Consider the following 27,434-nt stretch of genomic DNA (forward strand, 5'->3'; position numbering starts at 1 on the left):
TGAGTACACTTGGCCGCACACTTATGAACGGCACTCGTCGCTCTTCGTAACTGCATACGGCTATCTTTGATTTCCGTAGCGCTCGCGCTGGCTGCTGACTGCACGCTGACCAAGATCACGCGTTCACAGCAATGCGTTCCAATAACGAAACGTAACTCTGTAAATATTTATCACATGTGTATATAACATTTTTTGTTTAGAATATTTTCGGAAATAAGCTCCGTAAAGGACTATAAATTCTCGTGAATCACTCTGTATATTAATATCGACTATAATCTGATATCTCCTTCTGTCCGAACTCGTCTTCCGTTCATCGTTCCTTCCAATGCATATTTAGTAGGCAGTTTCTTCTCAACCAGCGACCCAGCCAATTCTTTTTCCTCTTCCTGATCAGTATCTTTCTCATTCTTTCTTCACATACTCTTTCCAGCACAACTTCGTTTTTGAATCTGTCTGTCCATTTCACACGCTCCATTCTTCTCCATATCCAGATTTCAAATGCTTCTAGTCGTTTCTCTTCACTTCGTCGTAATGTCCACACAATGCCACACTCCACACAAAGATCCCAACATATTATTATTGAAATTTCATTTAATGAGCCGTGTTTTGCTCAGTGGTGGAATAGGTTTATAATTTTACGAAACAACTAGACTTCTTACATTAAAAATGGACACATTCATATACCGTACTAATTACGCTAACTACAACTTATATTACTGGCCTGCGGATGAAATTACAATAAAGCAACCGCTATTTACAATGGATTATGAATTCGTGATACACATTTACGAAATTCTCTTGAACAGCATTTGTTGTGAGTTATGAAATACTCAAATTGCCCAGAACATGAGATGACATGTGATTGTACTGGCAGGCGGGCTCTTCCGGCAATCAACCAGCAGGTGTTGAATAGTCTGGTCACTCCTCTCGCATTTACACATGGATTCATTTAGACTATTAATTTTTAACCGTGTTAAATATGTTTTAAATTTTCAATGGACTGAAATATGACGTAAGCACGTGGTTGGGCATTCTGTATTTACAGTTTACTCTAACGATCACTGTTGTATAGAATAATTGAGGACTTCACCCAAATAACGGCGTATATCGTTACATGCCCGTTTTCCGACGATCATGGTATTAGATAGTTGAATTCTTATACAGGGACATCATTTTATTTTTACTAACATTTCTAATATTAACCTGGCTATACATTTGGATTAACGGTTGAGAACAGGAAACACAATTTGCTACTCCCTTCCACGACTGGAGTTCGATGATACAAACAAATCACTTTACTAGGTATAGGAGGGAAGAAAGTAGTTCATCCATTTACGCAAACTAGGAAATAGGCTATCACGATTTTGAGTTTGATAATTTGCATTAGGTCTCTGTTTCATCAATATACAGTACAGTATTAACAATAAATGTTTTACTCACGAACTGAGCTATCCATTCGGACGTATTCATTATGCAGTGTTTATTATACTGTCTACAGCACATTAGCGTACAATTTAGAGAATGAATTTAAATTGACAAATAATCATAATATGGATATTTATACACAGCTTTGAAAATGGTGGCCATTCATTTCGATACAGGCTTCAGTTCTTTTGTACATATTATTGCACTATAGACTATTGTACCTAATTCCAATTACCAGTTTCGTCCTCCATACTAGTAACTCATGTTGAAATAATTCTGTACCTACTCTATAAAAGAGTACCTTACGTACTGTAAATTCAATCTTTACTTCTGCCCGATCCGAAAAAATAAAATTACTCACATATATCATCTACTGCCCGTCCAAGTGGTCGCAGGGTCGTAGAAAGGGGTGAAATCACGTGACAGTTATAACTTAACGAGGCCCTTTTATTTAAATGATTTTAAATAGTTTTATAATATCACGTAAACGTCCAATTCCTAACGGAAACTACTGTTTTCAGAAAAGAGCTAAGACAGCCCAGCCACTAGCCTTTACAGAGGGACGAGCAGAAGCGGGTGGGGAAAACCGGGGTGCGACGTAGGTAAACGTACGACAGCACCTATGCAAAAATATGATTCAATATTGAAGACTCTTTCGTCACTGGAAAACGCGAACATATTTCTGGAACATAATATACTCACTCAGTACTCTTACTGTACGCCTATACTATGGTCGTAAGACGACTTTGATTGCATGTGCGGTCTTAGTTCTGTGTGGAGGACGTGTGGAAATTTACTAGTAGAAGGGGAGGGAGTGAAGTACATTAAAAAACTCACGTACAAAAAAAATTTAAGTAAAAATAAAATGATATCCCTGTAGGAGACTGTAGTAAATTTTCGTAAGTCTAGCTTCAATATGTAACACAGGACACAATGTTACAGTTTACGTTGAACAAGTGAATGCACCTACTACAGCGGCGAAGGGCTTAAGAGACCTCTTATAGTTTTTAGATGAAGACGGCGAAAGTTGGCTGCACTCAAGCCTGAATAAAGCCAGGACATCATCACACAATGGTGAAGATGACTCTAGCAACAATAGTGATTATGCATAGAGAAGAAAAAGACATAAGAACAAGAAAACCATAAACCAAAAAGTGTAATGTTATTTTCTAGGCCTACCTGTGTAATTATTCAATATTTTTATTTAATAAGTTATGTTACGGTAAATTCAAATTTTATTTTGGATTTATTTTATTTTACCTTTTTAAGACAAAATTAGTAATAAAGTACGAGATGTTCCCATATATAATCAACTTTCATGCAAAATTAGATACCTAGGACATCAGGATAATTAAAACCACTACTGAACCATACTGTCGCCGGAAAAAGGGCGTATACAGAGTTCCATATTATATTTATTTACTAATCGCAGAATATAAGCTACTATCTGTTATTATGTTTCAATAATTCTGTTTTAAATATCCTCGAAACTATTTAACAGCAATGAAAAACATTTCGACGCAACTATGATGAACCTGACAGCTTACAAACATTGAAATTAGTTTATATCAGAACTACACTTCGTGTATATGCCCTTATCCTCAATTCACATGTTACAGAATAGTTATTAGGCTACTTCCTTTTTATTTAGCATCCGAGCATGTAACTATGATTTCCCTTAATTTATGCTCTATAAAACTAAGAAGAAAACTAACAGTTGTACAGACCGATTATTCAGTCCTGACAGCTCAGCGACGCGAAAGGGGGGAAGTAATAGGAGTAATGGGGAGAGTTTCGGAATAGAGATAAGGGCGAGCGGTCGGTAAGGGAATGCAGTACAGCTTAACTGTACTAGAAAAATACCGCTATACCGAATGCGTGACATCCGATCGCTCTGACTGCAGGCGACAGACTAACCTGAACATCCCTTGGCGTAACTTAATGGACTCGCCTGATCCAGGAGCACATTGTCAGCGACTGTCAGGACTAAATAATCGTACTGTAGTTATCTACAGTACTCAAGGAACAAGTAAGCTTCACTTTCTGCCCTTTCGTTCAATAATACACCCCAGTGTTCTCGAACCCAGTTTAAAGAATTTGCTAGAGTTTAGCAATATTACATCTGACATTTACACCAATCATATGCATTTTATATTTGAAGAGCTTATTTTAAAAAATACCCTCGTCCATTCCAGTAACTTTGTTGGAAATCACGAAAAACATTTTAGGTCTAAAATTTCTTAGCCGCTAGGCAAGAGGCATTATGAAACCAAAGAGTTTGGATGCATTTAGAATGAAATGGGAGGATGAGAATCTTTATTTCGAAAGCTGAAACTAATATTTTGTCTCAAATTCTGCTCTGGACAAAAGTCTGTTTGATTTCAATAGTCACTTTCAACGTTAATATTTTTTGGATTTAGAGAGCGTTATGAAACCAAATGAAGACAGTTATATGTATAGTTTTATTTGAAGAATGCATGGACACGGGAAGCTCATTTTCGTTATCAGATGGTTAAGACAAGTTTTAAAAATGAGCTCGTCAGTTGTTCCTTATACAGTTTTAAAAAGCCTGCGAATCATTGAAAATAAATACACTGTAATCTCTGCTGATACACCATATTAAGAGCAAATATCTTACTATAATAATACCGGACTGCTGTATACTAGCAGCATTGGCGTGAGTGGGAAATATCGGGAACCTGACATCTAGCAGAGCGGGATGGAATTACGTCCACATATACAAATATTAACATAGAGGGATTCGGACTATTGTTTAAAATGTGAGTTAGGGGAGTTAGGCCTAAAATGACATACTTGGGTAAAATGACATACTATGTGTTTTGTGAAAACGCTGTAAGCTGAGTTTGAATTTACAGCTCTATAGTGCACAGAAGCTGGAAACAGTGGTTACATCCAAGTTTTAGCAAGCGAAGGCGCTTTTTGGTGAAGCAGGTGCAACTAAAGGAAAAATGTGCAAGACGATATAATATTGTTGAGGTATGTTATGTATTTTTGTCATTTTAAGCTTCAGATATTAGTGACTGAAAACATGAATATTTCCCTCTATAAAAAGCATTACGATATCCAAATTCATAAAGAGTTTAGGTCGTACTAACACTACTTCTTATTCTTCTTCACTCCGGGTAAAATGACATACCACCTACTTGGCTAAAATGACATACTATGTCATTTTATCCAAGTGCATTTTCTGACTGGAAATGAGAAGCCATAGATTATGGGCGATAGCGATTTGCAAAATTGGTGTCAAATTTGTTTACAATGGCTGATTAGTGATTACTTCTGTGAAATTATGTAATATATAGTGGCATCACTCTCATTGCTCGACTGTTTTTTTCGTAAAGCTAACTGATTTTAAAATAGGTGAGATGGGGATTTCTTTAAAATATATAAAACCCTAAAGTTTATAAAACAAATATATTTTCAATATTTATATGCACTGAATTTTGTCACTCTGATTTATCCTCTTATGAATGAGCTAGGCTTGGCGAGTCCGAAGTTTACTTGCACCTACTTCACCAAAAGCGCTTTTGTGGAAAACATTGTAAGATGAGTTTGGATTTACAGCTCTATAGTGCACAGAAGTTGGCAACAGTGATTACACGTCATGTTAGCCTTCCCTCGTCTCTGCACCCACCGACTCCAGCCACTTGATGTCTCTTTCTTCGGGCCTTTGAAAACATATGATCAGGCCGTTACAAAGTGGCTGAAGAACCATCCTGGATGGGTGATTACACAGTTTCAAATTGCGGACTTATTTTCTGAAGTCTATGGAAAAGCTGCAACCAACACCAATGCATTGGGTGGATTTTCATCAACAGGAATTTGTCCACTCAATTCGGACATATTTCCTGATCACTTATTTAGTCCTGCAACGCCCACAGACAGACCTCTAACGAATGCAGTCGCTACAGACGGGCCAAAGGATGCAACACAGAAGAGCAGTTCAACAACAAAAAAATGCAAAAGAACATATGATAGAGCCATCACCACTAACTGCACCAGCTGCGGAAGCTTCACAAAAGAGGCCTTCAGCTCATGTGGCACAGCAAGAGATCTCCCCGGTTCCCTCTGGCACTAGATCTGTGGCGAGAAGAAAGAGAACACATGAAGGGTCCCAATCGAGCATTTCTTTTATTAACCAATTAAAATTAAAGGAAGCTGAAAGAAGAGCTGTAGAAGAAAGGAGTTCAGCAAACAGAGGAAAAACACAGCTTCAGTTTGATCTAAGCAATGGGGACCAAGATGGTGATGTTGAGAACGATGCACCTTGTCTGTATTGCAATGAATTTTACAGCCAATATAAACCAGAAGAAACATGGCTACAGTTCAAGAAATGTTTCTCATGGGCACACAATGAATGTGCAAGTGTATCTAAGAGAACAAAATTTTTTTTTTTTTGAACTATGTAAAAATTAACTTAAGTGTGTCATTAGTAACTTAGTACCCTAGTAACGTGGGTAAAATGATATAGTTTCTCTATTTTTAAACATACATTTCAGTTAAAGATTGTCAGTATTTTCCACTTTCTGTTGTTCTTAATATATGTGTTAATATTGTAGTATCAGTTATATATAATTGGCCAAAACAAATTTGGTAAGAATACATATTTTTTTCAAGATTTCCTTAAGGTATGTCATTTTGGGCCTAGTTCCCCTACTAATGTGGAATAATATATGAAACACTTAAGAAATGTTTAATAGTATTTAATGTACAATTATTATCTCATATCAAAGCTCCATATTATGAGAAATACTGCATACTTCATATTACTTTCCGTAATTAATTGTTACATATTTTTTCTTAGGTTTAGTGACACAAAATCAGTTCTGATATTAGGAATGAATTTAAAATAATGCTTTATATACGCATTGCTTACAACTGCAAAAATAAAACTGATAGTAATCTGATGCTTGTAATAATTAGTAAAGGCATGTGGCCAACAATAAAACTCAATTTGATAAAACTTTAAAATTTCCGATACATTTTAACTCGTATTCATTTATTAGGTCTAAATATAACAGTTAATTTCTATTTTTGTATCAACATAAAGACGAAGGAATTAGGTCTAATAAAGAATGTTGCTGACTCACGTTTTATGATCCCTCGGATATCGAAAGTACGATTTGGAGTAATTTGCAATGCTATAATTTTATAGCTATTATAAACAGCACATATATACAACCTAACATTTTAACACAGCACTAATTAATAAAACTATTAACTAGCCCAGCAACAATATACATTGCAGTTGATTACAGATTGTTTCGCGAGTATCATCACAGGTAGCAGCACCAGCGTCGTTCGCACGTAAAACTGCTAGCTGTCCGGTATTATTATAGTAAGGTATTTGTTAAGAGCTTTATCAATTGCAAGAATTTGAGTTTAGAAGCCAACCCAGCACTTGTTAACCCTTAAATTGGCAAAACTTCATTTCTCACACTAGTTTATTAAACCTTGTCGGACTGTAAAGAAAACAGCTCTCGCAATGTCCATATTTTATATGTTATGTATGCTTTGTCTAATGGCAGCCTCTAATTTGAGGAAGCACAATAAAATGAAAAAAGTAAAATAAAAAGTATTGTGAAATTTTAATTTTCCTACCAATTTTTTTCAATTGTTCTATTAAAATTATAGCATATAGCCTATTAACATATTGTATCGTATAGGATATCGTATAGGGTTAAGTTTAAACTGTTCATAATGGGTTCCTCGCTCCCTTTCATAACAGACGAAAGCACTGCAGACGGCTACCTCATTCGCGTTCACTCTCACATGAGAGCCATCTGTGAAAATGAGACAGTCATGTAGTAGCGCACACTATATGGTTAAGACAGCTGGGTGACCAGCAGCTGACATAGGCGCTAATCTATCTGTTTCAAGATCCTGGAACTGATGGGTTTTCTCGGGATTTCTGAATATTAGTTACAGCTGCTCCGTGGATTCCTTATCTCAAAATAATGAATTAATGTTATTTCGTAATATCTTTAGATAAGTTGCTTTCCAGGAAGAACTCCACGTGAAAACTACCGGTTGCTTTTGTACATATATACAAACTGTCTTGTAATATGCTTGCTTAACCAGAATCGTTTGAAAAATGTAAGTTTCTTATCAATGCTCACTCTAGTCTAGCTTAATTTATTTTATTTTGATACATTATTTACAAACAGAGGTAATGTTTCATCCTTGAGATATAATAGGGTATTTCAAAAGGCAGTTCAAACATTAAACCGCTGTAAATATTATAATATTTGAGATAGAGAAAAAACAAAAACATCACAGTGTTGGGCAAACAACGGGGTTTACAAAACACTGGGAAGATGTCCGCCGATCTCTGTTCAACGTACAGCATTCTGTCTGCGACACCATGCACAGCATTTTGCAGATAATGTCTTGGAATATTGGCAATTTCTTGCGAGATGGCATCTTTCAGCTGCAGTAGAGTTGTTGGATGTATCTCACTGTATATTCTGCCTACTGAATGGTGCACTGTCTACTAGAGGATGCGCTGGAAGGAATGGTGAACGGGAGAAGAGGTCGCGGCAGAAGAAATCAGATGAGATACGACATTAAAATATGTGGATCATATGCGAAGACTAAGAGGAAGACAGAAAATAGGAGAGATGAAAGAAGGCTGAGTTAAAGTCAAAGATATGCCTTTGGGAAGAAAAGTATGAATGAAATGAATGACTGTACATTACTGTTATACTCCCTAATAAATTACAGTATAAATTATTTTCGACATTCTACTGCAGTCTAGTATGTACAGTCACGAAGCTTGAGTTTATGAGGGTAATGGGAACAATAGACTGTGCAGGTACTATTTCGCATTGTCTGTAATGAGGCGATAGTAGCGATCCTAGTGGTTAGCAACTATCTATGGATGCATACTTACTACGTATTGAGCTTCGTGACTGTATATACTAGACTGTGATTCTACTACGAGTTTTTTCTTGTCTTGCAATCATATCCCCTGTAACGAAATTTTATGAGTTTTTTCCTTTCCCCTACATTACTGTAACTACACATATGGGTCATGGTATCTTAATAAACGCCATGATGAAAACATGTTATACGTTAAATGAGTAGGGGCCTCCACAGAGATACACACAGAACAGAACATGGACGAAGGACAGCCATTCTTGCCCGAGGCGAGATTCCAATCACGAAACTTCAGACAGCGCCGTCTAAATTTGCGCATCTTAAACCGCATAGCGATTCGGCCCAGGATGAGAACTTAATACAAATAAATAACATTTTAATTATTGCAATATAAATAAAGTAATTCATTTTGTAAAAATCTGAAGAGGACCTTCCAGGTTAAAAAAAAAAAACAATTCATTGGAAGTCGCCAGAACGCAAAAGGTTTTCTGCAAACAGCTTTTTCTAACAGACAATTTTATTCCTATATTCGTTCAGAAAACATACCAACTCGATATACGATGTTCTACCAAAACATGTACAATAAAGAAAAATGAGAGGTAAATTTTCATTTCTTTATAATTTTATTTATCAACCATCAGTATAAGCTTATTTACACCATTTACAGAGAATTTTCAATTTGTTTTATATAATTTGGTTATTTTTATATTTCTATCACTATGAAATTTTTTTGTATTCGACAGATATTAGAGAAAAATGGAAGTATGAGGATACAGTACATCAGTTATTAATAGATTTCAAAAAGATATTTGTTTAGGTTAAGAAAGAAGTTTTATAAAATATTTTATTGAATTTGGTAGTTCCAAGAAACTAGTACGATTAATTAAAATCGTGTCTCAGTAAATCGTACAGCAGATTCGTATAGGTCAATTTCTGTCACATGCTTATCCAATTCACTGCGACCTAAAGCAAGGAGATCCACTATCACCTTTACTTTTCAACTTTTCTCTAGAATATGCCTTTAGGAACGTTCAGGATAACAGGGAGTGTTTGGAATTGAATGGGTTACATCAGCTTCTTGTCTATGCGGATGACGTGTATATCTTAGTAGAAAATCGACAAACGATTAGTGAAAACACGAAAATTTTACTTGAAGCATTTTTTTTTATTTTAGTAGGTTATTTTACAACACTTTATCAATATCTTAGGTTATTTAGCGTCTGAATGAGATGAAGGTGATAATGCCGGTGAAATGAGTCCAGGGTCCAACACCTAAAGTTACCCAGCATTTTCTCATATTGGGTTGAGGGAAAACCCCGAAAAAAACCTCAACGAGGTAACTTGCCCCGGCCGGGAATCGAACCCGGGCCAGCTGGTTTCGCGGCTAGACGCGCTAACCGTTACTTCACAGGTGTGGACTACTTGAAGCAAGCAAAGATATAGGTTAGGAAGTAAATCCCGAAAAGACAAACTAAGTCATTATGTCTCGTGTCCAGAACATTGTACGAAATAGAAATATAAAAATTGGAAATTTATCCTTTGAAGAATTTTAAAAAATACAAATATCTTGGAGCAACAGTAACAAATATAAATGACACTCGGTAGGAAATTAAACGGAGAATAAAGAAAATGTCATCCAGTCTGCTGTAAAAAATGTCGAAAGTTAGAATTCACAAGACAGTTGTATTACCGGTTGTTGTGTATGGTTGTGAAACTTGGACTCTCACTTTGAGAGATAGAGATTAAGGGTGTTTGAGAATAAGGTTCTTAGGAAAATATTTGGGGGCTAAGAGTGTTGAAGTTACAGGATAATACAGAAAGTTAAACAACTTAGAACTGCACGCGTTATATTCTTCAATTGACATAATTAGGAACATTAAATCTAGACGTTTGGATTGGGAAGGGTATGTAGCATGTATGGGCGAATCCAGAAATCCATATAGAGTCTTAGTTGGAAGGCCGGAGGGGAAAAGACCTTTTGGGAGATTGAAACGTAGATGGGAGGATAATATTAAAATGGAATTGAGGGAGGTGAGATATGATTGTAGAGACTAGATTAATTTTGGTCAAAATAGGAACCTAAGGCGGGCTTATGTGAGGGCGTCAATGAACCTCCGTGGTAACGGTTAGCGTGTCTTGCCGCGAAACCAGGTGGCCCGGATTCTATTCTCGATCGGGGCAAGTTACCTGGTGGTTTTTCCGGGGTTTTCCCTCAACCCAATATGAGCAAGTGCTGGGTAACTTTCGGTATTGGACCCCGGACTCATTTCACCGGCATTATCACCTTCATCTCATTCAGACGCTAAATGACCTAAGATGTTCATAAAGCGTCGTAAAATAACGTACTGAAATAAAACAATGAACCTCCGGGTTCCCTAAAACCCATTTGCAAGGAAGTAAGCATGAATATTTCTCTTTAAATATGGTTAATAAATCTTAGGCCTAATCTTTTTTCCAATACATTCGTGCAGTTGACGTTGTGATTTATTTGCGTGTGTGCAGGAATTTAAATTAAATAATAATATTATTTTAATAATTTATTTATAACCAATGTATCCCTATCATTGAAGAATTTCAGCGAATTCGAGAATCACTCTAAATACAGCTATATTTAGACTTAAATTTCCATACAAGTTCAATCTTATTTACTTATTTATTTACTTATGTAAGTACTTATTTATTTACTTATTTATTTATTTATTTACTGATTTATTTATTTATTTATTTATTTATTTATTTATTTATTTATCTTTTCCCAAAAAAGTTTAGATAAACTCCTTTCTTCTTTCAAATCCGAACAAGACATTGCACATCTCCTAGCTCTTCAAGAGAGTGAATCTGGAGCTTGGTTACACGCATTACCTTCTCTTCACATTGGCACTCTAATAGATATTACATCCTTTAAAATCGCAATGGCTTTACGCCTTGGTTGTAAACTCTGCCAGCCACACTAATGTATTTGCGGAGGAATTGCTGATATTTACGGTCATCATACACTCAGCTGTACGAGAAAGGGTCGTATTCCCAGACATACATCACTCAATGATACCATTAAAAGATCTCTGACTTCTTGAGGCATCCCGTCTCTTTTGGAACCACCAGGTATTAGTCGCGCGGATGGTAAACGACCCGATGGTCTCACCTTAATTCCATGGTCTAGAGGAAAATCTTAAATTTGGGACTCCACTTGCGTTGACACTCTAGCTCCATCTCACTTCTCCGAATACCTCCAGACGCGCAGCATCTGTTGCTGAATTAGCCGTGAAAAATAAAGTCAATAAATATGCTCATTTTTAGACAATTATATCTTTGTCCTCTTTGCTGTGGAGACTTTCGGTTCTTGGAGTCATGAAGCTAAAGTTTTGGTATCTCAATTCGGCCAAATTTTGATCTCCATTACTGGTGATTGTTGTTGCACTACTTATTTGCGTCAACTCTTAACCCTAACACTACTAAGGTTCGATCTGTCACGTGGATGACTAAGGGGAGGGGCAAAATTGCCCGCGCTTTGTTTTGATTTTTAATGGACTAAGAATTACTTTACTATGTTACTACACAATTTTCTACCGTATATCAGGAACATTAAAAAAAGTCACTCATATAAGAGTTTATGAAAATAGTCTTATAAAATAGTAGCCTATACTTCTCATGTAGGCTAATGCTTTGGATATTTAAACTTCAGACTTTTCTGTACTAAGTAATGAACAAAAACATTTTTTTAATATTTAGCCTACTACACAATTGTCTATATCAGGAACATTCTAAAAGACACATATATGACATTTTTAAAATAGCCTTATAAAATCGTATTTTTCTCATATAGGCTAGGCCTAATGCTTTGACTTTTTAAATTCAGGCTTTTCTGTACTAAGTAATCAACAGAAACTATTGCTGACCACAAAAAAGAAAACTAAAAATCAAAGTCATAAATTCCTCAATTGTCAATAGCTTTTTTGCACTTACTTTCACAATTGGTGCATATGATTGTTTTTGCAGAATGAGTGGAACAAACATATTTACAACACCTGCAGCAAACTATAGACACTTTTGTCATTTTGTCTTTTACCCTTTTAGAACTTTTAGTCTTCAAGTAGAGACGACATCTTACCCGTGAATACGATGCACCAGAAGGAACAACTGCACTAGTGCGTTTTCCCTAGAACATTTTCCATTGCAGAAATGATAGGCTTTTGCAAACCTATAATATTATTGGCTCTCTCTTCCACAACTGGCATAACTAGTTGTTTACCCAACTCTAGCATAAAGAGCCTTCTTGCATTATGCTTCTTCTTATTCCAGTCGGGGTTGTTTTTCATGTAAATTGTTCCACCATTAAGACATGCAATATCTATCGAGGTGAAAAATATAGATAGCGGCCACCTTTTAGTTCCCCGCTTCACAGAGTGATGTCGCGTCATTTGATCAATGCTGTCTGTACCTCCTTTGGTTTCATTATAGTAGAGATTGAAGTCTCTTTTCTTTTTCTCTGTCGACTCACCCACTTTTCTATCATTATGTTGTGTAGATTGAAGTAGGAGATTCTTAGTGGTCTTGAGTCTGGCGATGTATGAAACCAAGGTAACTGGTGCCTTGCCTGTTTTCGGGTCTGTGAATAAGAATCTAGAGGAATATAGCTCTCGACTCTGCGTCTTCTTTAGGTCTTCTGGTATGTGCTTTCTGTTACTCCTCAATGTCCCCACCAAAGTCAGCTTGTCATCATTGTAAAGTTCCTCCGCTAGCTCGATGGATGTATAATAACGATCCGTTGTTACATTTCTTCCGGTTCCTTCCAGCGGCTTCAATAGGCGTCTAGCAACTGTCTTTGCACTCCGTTCCTCGGCGGGTCGCTCGTCCTTTCCTGCATAGACCTCCATATTCAGAATATACCAAGTGTGTGCATCCGATTACATCCTAATCAATATGCCATATTTGCCTGGCTTGTCTTTCATAAAGACTTTAAATGAACATCTTCCTCGAAAGAGCGAGAGCATTTCGTCGATTGTTATATGTGTACCAGGTATGTAGTATTTCACAGACAATTCGTCAATTTTATGGAAAATTTCACGAAGAGGGAAAAACTTATCTTGCTTTCATCTTTTAGTTCTTGTTTGCTTATTATCAACTCTAATCAAGGACAGAAGTTCTCCAAATCGAATACGACTCATTGTAGCTATGTAGATATTCTTGCCCAGTACTTTTACCCATAAATCCTCAAATTGGCAGTACACTGTCATTATTTGCACCCATGAGTATCACAATATCGACGAAGGCATATAATTCTTCTGTGTTTATAAGTTTTAGATTTCTAATACTAGCTCCTTCGTTAGATTATGCACAATAATGTTCATTATTTCAAGAGTTATAAACTTTTTGAAATGTTCTGACGCATTAGAGGTCAAAGCTTCATTTGTCAAACCTTAATGAAAACTCACTATATTGTGTACTGACCTACGGACTTGCCTTGGAGGTACAGTAGTATATTCTCTACTGCTTCTTGCTATAACAGCGAAGTTAGAAGTAGACGCGTGCCGCTCATCAGGGGATGAACTTGGCGAATTTGAGTCACTTTCAATTTCTCTGTGATATTCAGTGTCACTGTCGTCTGTCACAACATTATCATCTTCTTCTGGATCATTTCCATCATCTACATTACCTTCATTTACTATAGCTGTCACCTCTTTTTCTGTGAGAAAACTCTGAGACATTTTTACACTCTGATTATTACGAGACATTTTCACACAACTAATTTCCAACTATTCCAGTTTGAATAACAAGACAATTATTACTTTAAAATAAAAAATGACAACATAATTTGAATTAAATTTGTATATCCAGTGGTACCAACAATCAAACAATGTATCTTAATCTGATTACGGATAAATATTTTCAGACAGAAAAATTGTCACACCCATGTCTAAGGGGGGGGGGGGCAAAAATTGCCCGCACTATAAATAAAGATGGTAGACACATTTAAATAATTCATAAAAATTATAAATCCATCACAATATAATTGAGATATTAATCTAAAACTACCTAAAATCTTTCTTCTTCAGTTCAACAATTACATACTCTACACAAATAAAACCAATAGTGCGGGCAATTTTTGCCCCCTCCCTAGCAGTGCTAGGGTTGTATTGCTATTCAACGCGGAAATGCAATGAGCGTTTTAGGTACTCCTCCCGAGTCCAGTCCTTTGGACGAAATCTTTCTGCTATAAAATTTATTTAATATTTATTTATTTATTTATTTATTTATTTATTTATTTATTTATTTATTTAACCTGGTAGAGATAAGGCCATCAGGCCTTCTCTTCCCCTCTACCAGGGAATTACAATACAAACTTAAGCTTAAGGTGACGAAATCTCTTGTTGCGGTAATTATAAACATTTATTTAAGTTGCTATTTGTTCCATGACATGCAATAACCTTTTCAGAGTGATTCACAATGAATTTTGGACAAGACTAGCAGCCTCTTTGCTGGGTATAGCCCAATTGACTAAGACGTCAAAATACTGTATTTTAGAAGCATTAGAGATAGAAATTATTCAGCCCAGGGACACAAGAGTCTCCTATGAGATGCAAGTCCGTGGTAGCGGGACTCCAGTTATCGTCAGGGGTACGGGCTGGGTTTCCTTACAGAGTATGTATAAGGCATCGCCTGAAGCCTCTTGGCTTCAGCAATAGAAGGAGTCCCTTAAGACAGTATAGCGTTTGATGCTGACAAAATGCTGACTATGACTGGAGGGAGCTGTCTTCTATTGGATCCGGCGTATTCGTAACCGGTGCTTTCGCCGACGGTATGTTTCGTCACGGCCATTCCGTCACGGACTTTTTCGTCATATGGACATGTTTGTCAAAGATTGCATTTCGTCATACGTATCTTTGCGCCACAGTGGATATGTCCCGTCACAATATTGAATGTACTACACAATATTACTTTCACTATTATTTATTGGATACTCGTCAATTTTATTCACATTTTTACCCGAAGTTAGTGCATATATTCAAGATAAGTAATTTAACCAAAGGGTCCAGTTAGACCTACACCATGCCCAATTGCTGAATGGTAACCTAGGATATTGCCATCGGCTTTATATTCCTAATATCTTTTTACAATTCGTTATAATCTTATATCGAGATCTGTATAATTTTTCTTTTTACGTGGTGGCGACAGTCCACCTTCCAATTTTTCAATGTCATTGTGAATTTTTGCTGTTTCAGCCTGCAGCGCCTCGATAACATGGTAAAATGATGGATGAAACTTTCAGATTAGTGTGTTAAGGCGTCGGTGCCATGCCTCACAACTGTTAGTGGTCCTTGGAAGATTTCCTAGCGTTCGAACGTAACAATTCCAGGTGGATGGAGGAAATATAGGTCCCTGCAGTCCTCTGCCACGTCTTCGTCCTCTTACATAGTTGTGTTCGACATAGTCCAAGAGATTAACAAGGTTGTCTGGTATGGTATCTCTTACTAGTTCGAAAGCGGAGACAACGTCTTCCTCGGGAACAAATGCTATTGCAATTATTGTAGACGAACAGCCGTCCCGCTGGTCACATCTCCATACAACATCATTCTCTTGCACTCTGTGCAATGTATACAGAAATCCTCTATGAATTAATTTCTCCTTCCCGCGTTTAGTTTTCCCGAAACGTATGTTAACAGATATAACTGGAAAAATTTTGATTACCATCTAAAAAATTGATTCCATAACCTTGGTAACGTATATCAATATACCGTTATTAATTACTAATTATATTTTGAATCTTGTGTACACTACTTTTAACACTTGAATATACGTAACTGATTAACTAGTGGACTTATTCGTGTTAATTATGTAAGTCTGTGCGGCTTGCAGCTGTTTCGGTGCTTCCACACACTTCAATACACACTGGAACTTGAAAACAACAACTCCATAAATTTCCTAGACATCACCATAACAAAAATTGACAACAAACACACCTTCAAAATATACAGAAAACCAACCACCACCACCACACACATACACAACACATCTAACCACCCCATACAACACAAACATGCTGCATTCAGGACAATGGTACACAGATTACTCAACATACCCATGAGCCAACAACACTACAATGAAGAAGTGAACACAATCAAATACATTGCAAAAGAAAACAGTTACAATCCAAACATAATAGACAACATCATAAGAAAGACAAAACAAAAACTTAACAAACACAAAAACACGCAAAACACAACACAAACACAAGAATACAAGAAATACATCACACTAACATATGAAAACAAAAGCACACATAAGATCGCATCTTCATTCAGAAAACAGAAATACAACATAGCAAACAGAACAGAAAACACACTACAAAGACATCTCAACACACAAAAAACATAAACAAACAAACAAACAAATAAATACGACCACACAGGTGTATACAAACTCACATGTACTGTAATAGTTGCGACAAGTTGTACATTGGACAGACAGGCAGATCATTCCAAACACGCTACAAAGAACACATTAAAGCAATAACCAGAGGACACAATACATCTACATACGCCGACCACATAACCAATGCTAACCATACATACAATAACATAAATGCGGACATGGAAATCCTACACATACAACCCAAGAACCAAAAACTCAACACACTAGAACAATACGAAATATACAAACACACTAAAACACACCCCGATCAAATTCTCAACACACAGATCAATTTAAGTACACACACACTATTTGACTTCGCGTTTCAACACCTTTCAACAATCAAACGCACCCACATAACAGGCAGAGAAGTTCGAGATGACGCCGAGATCTAGTAGGCTCTGAGGATGGTGTGAGGAAGCACCGAAACAGCTGTAAGCCACACAGACATAATTAACACGAGTAAGTCCACTAGTTAATCAATTACGAATTACTAATTGTTGCAATTATACTTCAAGTGAAGAAACTTAAAATGAAGTGTGTTAGAAACTAATGTGTGGCATTGTAGGCCTGTGACAAAAGTGTAATGCGTGACAAAAGATGATATGACGAAAGTGTAAAGTGTGACAAAACGTACCTCTGTCAAAAAAATGTGACAAAACACCTAAACCCGTCTTTTATGACTCATCGACAATATTAACAGTTTAGGAAAGGGCAGTTCGCGCCTATCATCGAGGTACTGTCGGCATGATAGAAGATAGGTTTCAATGCGGGACCAATACCAATGTATCATGTTCAGGGTAAATCTTGGTGGAAGGTACTAATGTTCTGGCGCAGATCGAAGGCAAGATCGTCAAATTTCAGTACAGATACATCTTGGAGTATAGGACATTACACGTAGATCCGTCTGTCTGGAAAATTTATTCATAATTAAATAGAATAATCATGGAATTTAACAATTTTGATTCCAAGCCAAATATTGATAATATATTTTAGCTTCCAAACTCACCAGATTTTAGATCGACTAACAGTGTCTGGAAGGAAATAAAGTACTTCCGAAATTCCAACCTGCAGCAAGTGTCAATAGTCTGTGGTTTAAGGATCAATATGCGTGACAGAAACTCTTGTCGTTGATGGCTATTTCAAGACTCTCTGAACTCCAAGCTTCTTGGGCTTGTGGGTGCGCCAAGTGCAGACTGCTACCCTAGCTAATATTAATAATTATATTTTACGTTTTATTATTTTACTTTTAGCGGAAGTAAATACCATATTAAATCTCAGTGCTGGTGTTTAGTTTCTACGGACATTTCTGAGAATTAATGCATTTCCAACTCAGGACTTTCTGTAAACAAGTAATATTGTTTATACTGAGGTCACATCTGAACCGTAGTTAGTTTACGTTCATTTTGGACAATAATATTTTCGAACTAGCGTTACATAAATATAACAGTAAAAATGACACTGGTATTAATAATAATAATGATAATAATAATAATAATAATAATAATAATAATAATAATATAAATAATAATAATAATAATAAGGAAAATAATCATTATTTAATTATTTATTTATTTATATAGGCTATATATTTATTTATATCTATGTGCTGGACAATAGCCATTGGCCAATAAACGTCCAGCACAGTGATACAATTAATACAATGCAATGAACAACTATGGTACATATTAAATAATTGAGATAAACACAGAATGAAGGACATAGATTACAATTATTAATTTAGAAGTATTATTAATACTATAATATTTTATGGAAAGGAGTTGATTTGAATAATTTCGAGGGAAAAATTGTTCCGGAGCCGGGTATCGAACCCGGGACCTTTGGTTTAACGTACCAACGCTCTACCACTGAGCTACTCGGGAACTCTAACCGACACCGATCCAATTTTTCCCTCTATATCCACAGACCTCAAAGTGGGCTGACAACCGTCAAGCAACCAACTTCGAGTGCACACTAACTCTGTGTGACTTAAATTGTGGTTTTCTGTTAACGAACAGTGACGTGTATTATGCAAATCAAGATTTCAGGTATAACTCCCTGTAAAGTTGATTTGAATAATTTCGAGGGAACAATTATTCAAATCAACTTTACAGGGAGTTATACCTGAAATCTTGATTTGCAGGAGTTGATTGTTACAAAAGTATTATCAATTTGGGTAGAAAGATTATGCAAATAATAATAGCAAAGATATTGCCTTGTTCCAATACTTGAATATATTGAAAGGATCGAAATCGCCTACATGCAAGTTAGCATTTTTAATACTTATGGAGACTGGCGAGAAGATTTATAATTTCTAATATAGAAGAGTTTGTGATGTCTCATGTCCTTCATACGAATACGAAGGCTGACACTGTTTAAGAAAGATTTACATTAATGTCACTTTAAGAACCTTACATCGGAATAAGTAATCGAGATCGTGACGTCTAGCATTCAAGCTTCGACATTTAAAGTGCTCGCATTTTTTATCATACTTATATCCGGAGTTATTAGGCACAAATCTATACGAACATAATGATATAAATTTCCTTTGAATATTTTCCAGTTTTGCAGAATCAGTACTAGTAATAGAGTTCCAAACTACAGATGCATATTCGAGTTTCGATCTCACTAATGTACAGTAATAATAATAATAATAATAATAATAATAATAATAATAATAATAATAATAATAATTACTATTATTGTTGTTATTGTTATTATTATTATTATTATTATTATTATTATTATTATTATTATTATTATTATTATTATTATTATTAAATATTTGCACTAGTAGGTATCGTTCTGTAAAATTATATTCGCTTTACACAGATATACACTTTTTAGTAGGTTATTTTACGACGCTTTATCAACATCTTAAGTTACTTAGCGTCTGAATGAGGTGAAGGTGATAATGCCAGTGAAAAGAGTCCGGGATCCACACCGATAGTTACTCAGCATTTGCTCATATTGGATTAAGGAAAAACCCCGGAAAAAACCTCAACAGGGTAACTTGCCCCGACCGGGAATCGAACCCGGGCCACCTGGTTTCGCGGCTAGACGTGCTAACAGTAACTCCAGAGGTGTGGACTGAAAACATGTTTTAGACAACATTTTTAAAGGACAAAAGTAGTTAAATTTTTGTGTTTGGATGATTTATCACTAGACTTTACATGTTTAAGCTCGTTTAGCATAGACTGAAACGTACATTCTTTAATGCACCTAGTTTTAGGCGATATCATCAGTGGAGAGTGTCTCGTGTTGCATACATTAAGAATTTTTTTCTATAAAATTGTTGCAACCTATCCGATTCGAGCCTAAAAATCAGAGATCTATTTATCACTAAGCTGTGACGGTGCTGTTTTTGCCTATTTTGTTCATTTAATAAAAAAAATAAAGGCCCTTTAGTTAGATATAAACATATTTGTAAAATTAATTACGTACGTAAGTGATACGATGTAATATTTCTGTAATCTGAAATGGCATGTATTGTGGGTCCCTATCACCACGGCATGGCGCTTCCTCAGGTTGCGGATATATCCGCCTCGGCCTCCAGATATGGAGAGTACCTGCCAATATATTGAATAAGCAGTCGCGGGCAGCCGATGAGGGGTGGTCCTCCGGCTTGGGGGTTGGACGAAGGGCTAACAACTCATCACCGTAAAAAAACAGCTTGTTACGAAATTCCAATATAAGCCTCGGAATGGGACTGAGTCTCTGGCACGACCATAGTGGTTGTGAAACTTGTACTCTCACATTGAGAGAATAAGAGAGGTTAAGAATGTTTAAAAATAAGGTGCTTAGGAAAATATTTGGGGCTAAGAGGGATGAAGCTACAGGAGAATGGAGAAAGTTACACAACGCAGAACTGCACGCATTGTATTCTTCACCTGACATTATTAGGAACATTAAATCCAGAGGTTTGAGATGGGCAGGACTTGTAGCAAGTATGGGCGAATCCAGAAATGCATACAGAGTGTTAGTTGGGAGGCTGGAGGGAAAAAGATCTTTGGGGAGGCCAAGACGTGGATGGGAAGATAATATTAAAATGGATTTGAGGGAGATGGGATATGATCGTGGAGACTGAATTAATCTTGCACAGTATAGGGACCGATAGCTGGCTTATGTGAGGGCGGCAATGAATCTCCAAGTTCCTTAAAAGCCATAAGTTAGCAAGTTAGTAAGTAATCTGAAATGGAAATCATAGTGTAACAAGTGTAACTGTTAAAAATGATAGGAGGTCTCGAAATTTATGAACAGGAGAATGTCCGTTAAACAGTAACTATCTTTAAAGTCATAGGACAAAAATTTGCATAAAATATTATTTTCGTTGGTTATTGCGTAAAATAATGCATAATTGTATAGCACCTAGTATTTCGGGTATATTTTTCATAATTTGGATCCCAGTGACGGTTTCAGAGACGACGTCCCTCCTGCAAGCGGACGAATAGGCTACATGAGTCATGACCTGAGTATGCCTATGGAATGAAATGATGAAGATGAACGATATGATATGAAATCTAAATTCTTTTTCTACAGGGAAGAGAAAGAAAAATAGACTTTGGCAATGAAAATTACAACCCGGCACTTGCCTAAGAAACTGTGGAAAGCCACGGAAAAACCACAATCAGGTTGATCGGTCCGGGAATTTGAACCGCGGATCTCCCGAATGCGATTCCCGCGCGAAACGCATGGGCCACCTCGCTCGGTTTTTCAAATTATTAGCTATCAAAATACTGCACAGAAATTTCTTAGCCTGTTCACAGTTCAGATGTTCGCTGAGATTTAAAGCTCCTAAAATATGTCGGAGGATAAGATTATTGACCAAGCTTGACACTTTCTCTTCGGAAAATGATAATGAAATAATGATGTTGACGACGATGATAATGATGATGAAAACTTAAGCTATGGAAAAAAATCTTTCATGTCTTTCAAACTGCCTTTGAACTATTCAGAACTTGAACAAATGACTTTGTGGATAGACCATGGTGCTCCCCCGAAAGAAGGGCTAATAATCCCCCGAAAGAAGGGCTAATAAACACGACAACGAGCAATGCTTATCACTAGAGACGAGAATTCCATGCAAATACATATTTTTATAGGAATATAGGCCATAGCTCAAACTTTGTACTTATCCATTTTATTACTTTCCGGTTCCAAATGTGTGTACTTTTTCCGTGCATATTTGCATGTTTTGGCCTTTTTGGGGATAGAAACATGCATAATGCATATTTTTAGCTTAATCATGCATATAATATACATTATATTTAGTTTAAATGCATGTCCTAATGATTTTGGGGGATACTTCAGTTCTTCGATTTTATGTCCCTTATTTTAGCTTCAGGAATCTGGATTGAAGAAGGAAAATAAAAAAAAAACTAAATAACAGAAAAATGAAATAAAACGTTAAGATTTTCACAATAAGATGTTTCACTGGACAGAAGTTCACATTTACAACACTTAACCGATAACCCTCTATAGACTGCATGTCATAAATGTATTTATTACGTAGGGCATTTTGAGAATAATAATGAAAAATACAGAGGGTTCAAGGAAACTGCCGACAAATAATTCAAGTCAAAAGCACTCCCTTTCAGGAAGGTTGTAAACACACTCTCTCTCTCCCCCCCTCTCCCCCTCTCTCTCCCTCTCTCCCCCTCTCCCCCTCTCTCCCTCCTTCCCTCTCTCTCTCCCTTTTTTTCCAGTACTAGTAGCTATTTAGATTCTTCAAAAATTGTAATCATTCGCTAAACTGTCTTTGTAGTGTGTGAACCTCGTAAGTGGTTAATGTGTTTGTTTATTCTGTTTGCGTGTGTTAATGTGGTTATAATATGCATCCAATTGAAGTTTCCAAAAGTGTACTCTTTACACAGTGAATTAAAGGAAAAGATTTATTAGGTCATGCGCGATGTCTTATTCTGCGACTGTTGCAATAAAGAGGCAGCTAAGCACTTCTATTCTGTTCCCGAATATTATTTTCTACGGCAGTTGTTCTTTGTAAAACATTACAAAACTTCTTTAAAATAAATTGGAAAGGGTCATAAACGCGAAACAAGACTTTGGATTCTTTTGTTCAGTGAAGGTTATTTGTGGCGAAAACTTGAATGAAGAATTTGACCTGACACTGTCACAAATAGGTTTATTGAAGTTTGCACCCATAACTTCTTGCAATGTAGATAGGTCATTCTCTGCCTACAAAATCATATTGATTGACAAGCACAGGAACCTCAAAGAAAACAATTTAGAAATGTTGTTAGATGTTAACTGTGCAAAAAAAGTGAAGTGAAATAAATCTGGAACAAAAATAAAAGTGAATATTTTAATGTATTTTTTGCTTGATCGTGCATGTTTCATAGTTTGATAGTAGGTACATGAATGCATGCATATTTTGAGATTTTATAGTGTATGAAATTCTCGTCTCTACTTATCACATATTGGCAAAGTAATTTACAATATTAAATGAAGTAAAGCGTTAATCTCACATCTTGTTTCATTTCTCTACTTTGCTGGTTCTTCTCAGATATGCACAGTACTTTATGTCATTTTAAATTGTATCTAGGGGGTAGATAAGACATCTGTTGCGGCAAAGCACATCTCTATATTTAGAGCTCTGGTGTTTTAATGAATCCTGTAGTTATTTGTGCTCACGTACTTGCATGCGTAATGTACACAAACCCTCAGTAATGAGAATGAAACGTAATCAAGTTTTTTATTCGCTCAGCTAAAAACTTACTTGGAGTAAATTAATTAAAATATTTGAGCTTAATGTAATGGAAGACTAAATTGTAATGCGACAATAACATAATTACGGCTTATTTCTGTAATGAAAATATGGTATGGATGAGAAGTTTATTGTTATGTTCACGTAGATGAAAGCAACTCGGCACACAGGCCCAACCGTATCTCAGACACACTCTCGACTCAACAGAACGGAATTTGAGCGATATGAACAGAATAGATACGTATGAGATTTCAATCAAAAATACAAAATTATATATCGAAAAAACTAATTACCATATAATTTTCAAGCAATGGTTCCCAAAGTACGGTTCGCGACTATCAGGGGGATCATGTAAAAAGTTGAAAGGGGTCACGAGATGATTTACAAAATAAATACAGACGCCTTATTAATATATATTTATTTCTCATTTAGAAACATACACATAAGCATTGCTGAACATAAAAATAAAAAAAAATCATTAAATAGCTATAAATTAAAAAAATGTGATAAATGTACCCTATTTTTTAAGAAACTAGCCTCTCAAATTTAGACTAAGCAGTCGATACACATAGTGAAAACATTTTAAGGGGAGGGGACGGTATTTTTTTAACTTTTTTTATTTGCTGTAAAATATTAATTTTTTATATGTATAGGCCTACAGCTCAAGGCTATAACAACTCAACAAATATAAATATTTTGAAAAAATTATTTGAGGGGCCAGATTTGAAAAACAAAATATACACCCAATGCAAGATTTTACTATAAGCGATATAATACCTCATTTCAAGTCATTTGTCATACGAAAATTGGCATACGGACATTTGGCATACTAAAAATTGTGAGATATATATTTGGAATACGTTTATTTGGTATACTACGTTTTCATTCACAAACATTTGGTATACAATATATTTTATATACCTTAAGAAAAATACTGGGCACCACGCTACGAGACAGAATGACAAACGAAACACTACAAAGACTGACGAACACTACTGACGCAGCAGAAAGAGCCACGGCAACGAAGTGGACCTGGGGGGGGGGGACATGTGGCGAGACTACACCAGGCAAGATGGATCCATGCTGTCATGATGTGGGACCCCCACGTCGGAAAGAGAGGACAGGAAAGACCACGGCTCAGATGGTCTGACATGTTTACCAAAGAGGCGGGGAAACAATGGTCGAGGACAGCAAAGAACAGAGTTTTGTGGAAAGAACTAGGGAAGGCCATTGCAAATAGATAACATAATCAGTGTTAAGATATTGTAAATAGTAAAGTCAGTATTAGTGAAAGTGTAAGATAAGTTTTGTAAATAGTAAAGTCAGTGTTGAGAAAGTGTCAGGTAAATAGTATAAATAGCAACCAGTGTTTGTCAAAGTACCGGTGTCAGTATAAGGTGTGTAGTGCAAGAAAGAAAATGAACAAAGAACAGAGTGTTGAGACTAGTTAAAGTTGAACAAGGTTATTAACCATGTCACAAAAGTAGTATACACGACAAGCTCGCCTGGGTTGGCTCACCAAGCGAGTACACTTAAGCCATCCCTGCCGAGGGTGTTCTAACTCCATCACAGGAAGCCTGTGCCCAACATGGGACATCATGGCTAACATTCATTCATTCATTCAATAAACAGAAAGAGAATGAATTTAATAAATTTGGTATACCTTAACAAACAGACAGAATGAATTGAATATGGTGCGAAATATAGGCACTGTAGTAGTATATTACACGTAGATTAAAGTTATGACAAGCATTTAAATAATCTAGAATTCTGTTCTTTAGCTTGTATTGTTGGTAATTCAGTGAAATAGTCTTTAGACATCTATTTACTCTGGTGTAATTCTTTCTCCGTGGATCCTATATTCTTCTCCCTGCATCCAATTTTAGGAACATCTGGTGAACATCTTCCTGTTCCTTTTTAATTTCCCTTAAGAATGAATATGAAGATGGGTGATGCTTTCCCACCATAACAGCAAAGCGATTATTCTAGCCTTCCACAAGGTTATTAGTTCTTGGTTCATTGTTAACTGCAGCAAGATACTGGTTCCAGAGTTGTGGAGGGTATCGAGGTTCAGCGGTTCTCCTCCTGCCACGTGCTGGTCTTCCTTTGATATAAGTGACATCGAAGTATTCCATGATGTCAACTAGTAATTATCGGTGCAGCATCATAAAGTTGATCAAAAGCAGCAGTGGCATCTTCAGTTGGTACAAACGCAAGATTCAATTAATGATATGCTACTGAAAGTGTTTTATGAAAATTGCAGTAGGCTAAATTGAGTATGCGAAATGCCGTACAACAAATTTAGGTAGGCTAAACATGATTAGGTGAAAATAAAGTATTTTAAAATTGAGTATGTCAAATGTCCATATGCCAATTCTTGTATACCAAGTGACATATATCGATATATCTAAGCCATTTTAAAAGATAACTTCAAACAGTTTATTTTTTACTTGTAAAACCATGCTCTACAAACTGTCTGTAACAGAATATTGAATATTCATACCTACATTTATAAACAATTAAAATTAGTAACAAGTTTTAATTTCCTTCCTTCGCAAACAGACATTTTTAAAATGAAGTCAATTATCAAAATTCTGTTACAGAGAAAAGTTTCGTAATAGTCTAGAGAATGTGTGTTTTAAATTTCGTGCATGTATCTTTAATAGTGCCGAATTTATGTCAATTTTTGTCTGGCAATGCAGCAAAAAAATGAAGTTATCGGAAACAACCATCAAAGCGGGAGTGTGATTTAAATACCCAGAGCGCAAGAACTTCAATGCAATACTTCAACATGCAATACGTTCACAAAAACACACAAAATCTTATGAAATGTATTCTACAGATGTCACAGGGTGTTAAACATTTTTTTTTCAAGTTACTCCTCTTTCACCAAAATAAAAAAAATGCAGTCCAATCCCCTTAAAGTTCAAGGCTATTTCTCACTTTTGTTTAATGACAATCCTAGATGAGAAATTTATTTTGGGTAAATACAATGTGGTAAATGTTCTAGAAAATGTAAGAGCTCCTTTTCCAAGCTCTAGGTATTCTCTTTATTCAAAACTGCTCTATGGTCTCCGAAAAAAGTCTCGTTTCAACATTCCATCAGTAGATAAAGATGCAGAAATAAACTTTGGAGCTCCCTTATTGTATAAGTATCGCTTAAAACACACTGCTCATGTGGAGTAAACAAGAACCCCTGTATATAAGCTACTTGTAGACATTCGTGTGAAATTGTTGCCTACGTACCTACAAGTGGACTTCCAACAAGACTCGCCCCAAATTTTAATCGTAATTCCGTATCTGTACATATCAGCCAGTACCTCAATCTGGGGGAAATGCCATTCATTAAGGGGATGTATTTATTTTTTCCCAACAATCTACACAATAATCATCTTTTTTGTGTTAGCTAAGTCTTAGGCAGAAAAAAATTATACGAGCTACATTTCATCTTAGGAAACAATGTGATTCTAATTTTGTTGTCGTTGTCTTCATGAAGTTAAAATAAACAACCATTAAAAACGACGAAAAGTGAAATTGGTTTAAAAAGAATTGTGTAATTGTAATAGATTTATAAAACAACATCAATTTATGTTGTGTCAAAAATTTCTATGGAAGTGACAGCATTTTAATGCAAACATGTGAACAAATTAACATAGAACTGAAGCTTCAATTCATTACATAAACGGAACAATTTGCTATTCCCATAACAGAAGTAAAAAGAGGTGCTCTGATGAGAAATTACAGTTTTAATCTATTGCAAGCATTGAAAATTCTAATTGCTTCTCATATACAATCTTGCACATTCATGAGCATTTCATTATATTAGATTCAATTCTTCCTCTTGTCTCTCTTCATTGTCAATTAATATTTGAGGAGAAAAATTCGCTCCGGCGCCGGGGATCGAACCCGGGTCCTTGATTATACGTACCAAGGCTCTAACCACTGAGCTACGCCGAATTCAATCCACATACCAATTGTC

This window comes from Periplaneta americana, chromosome 14, assembly GCF_040183065.1.
Source record: "Periplaneta americana isolate PAMFEO1 chromosome 14, P.americana_PAMFEO1_priV1, whole genome shotgun sequence".
Taxonomy (NCBI): domain Eukaryota; kingdom Metazoa; phylum Arthropoda; class Insecta; order Blattodea; family Blattidae; genus Periplaneta; species Periplaneta americana.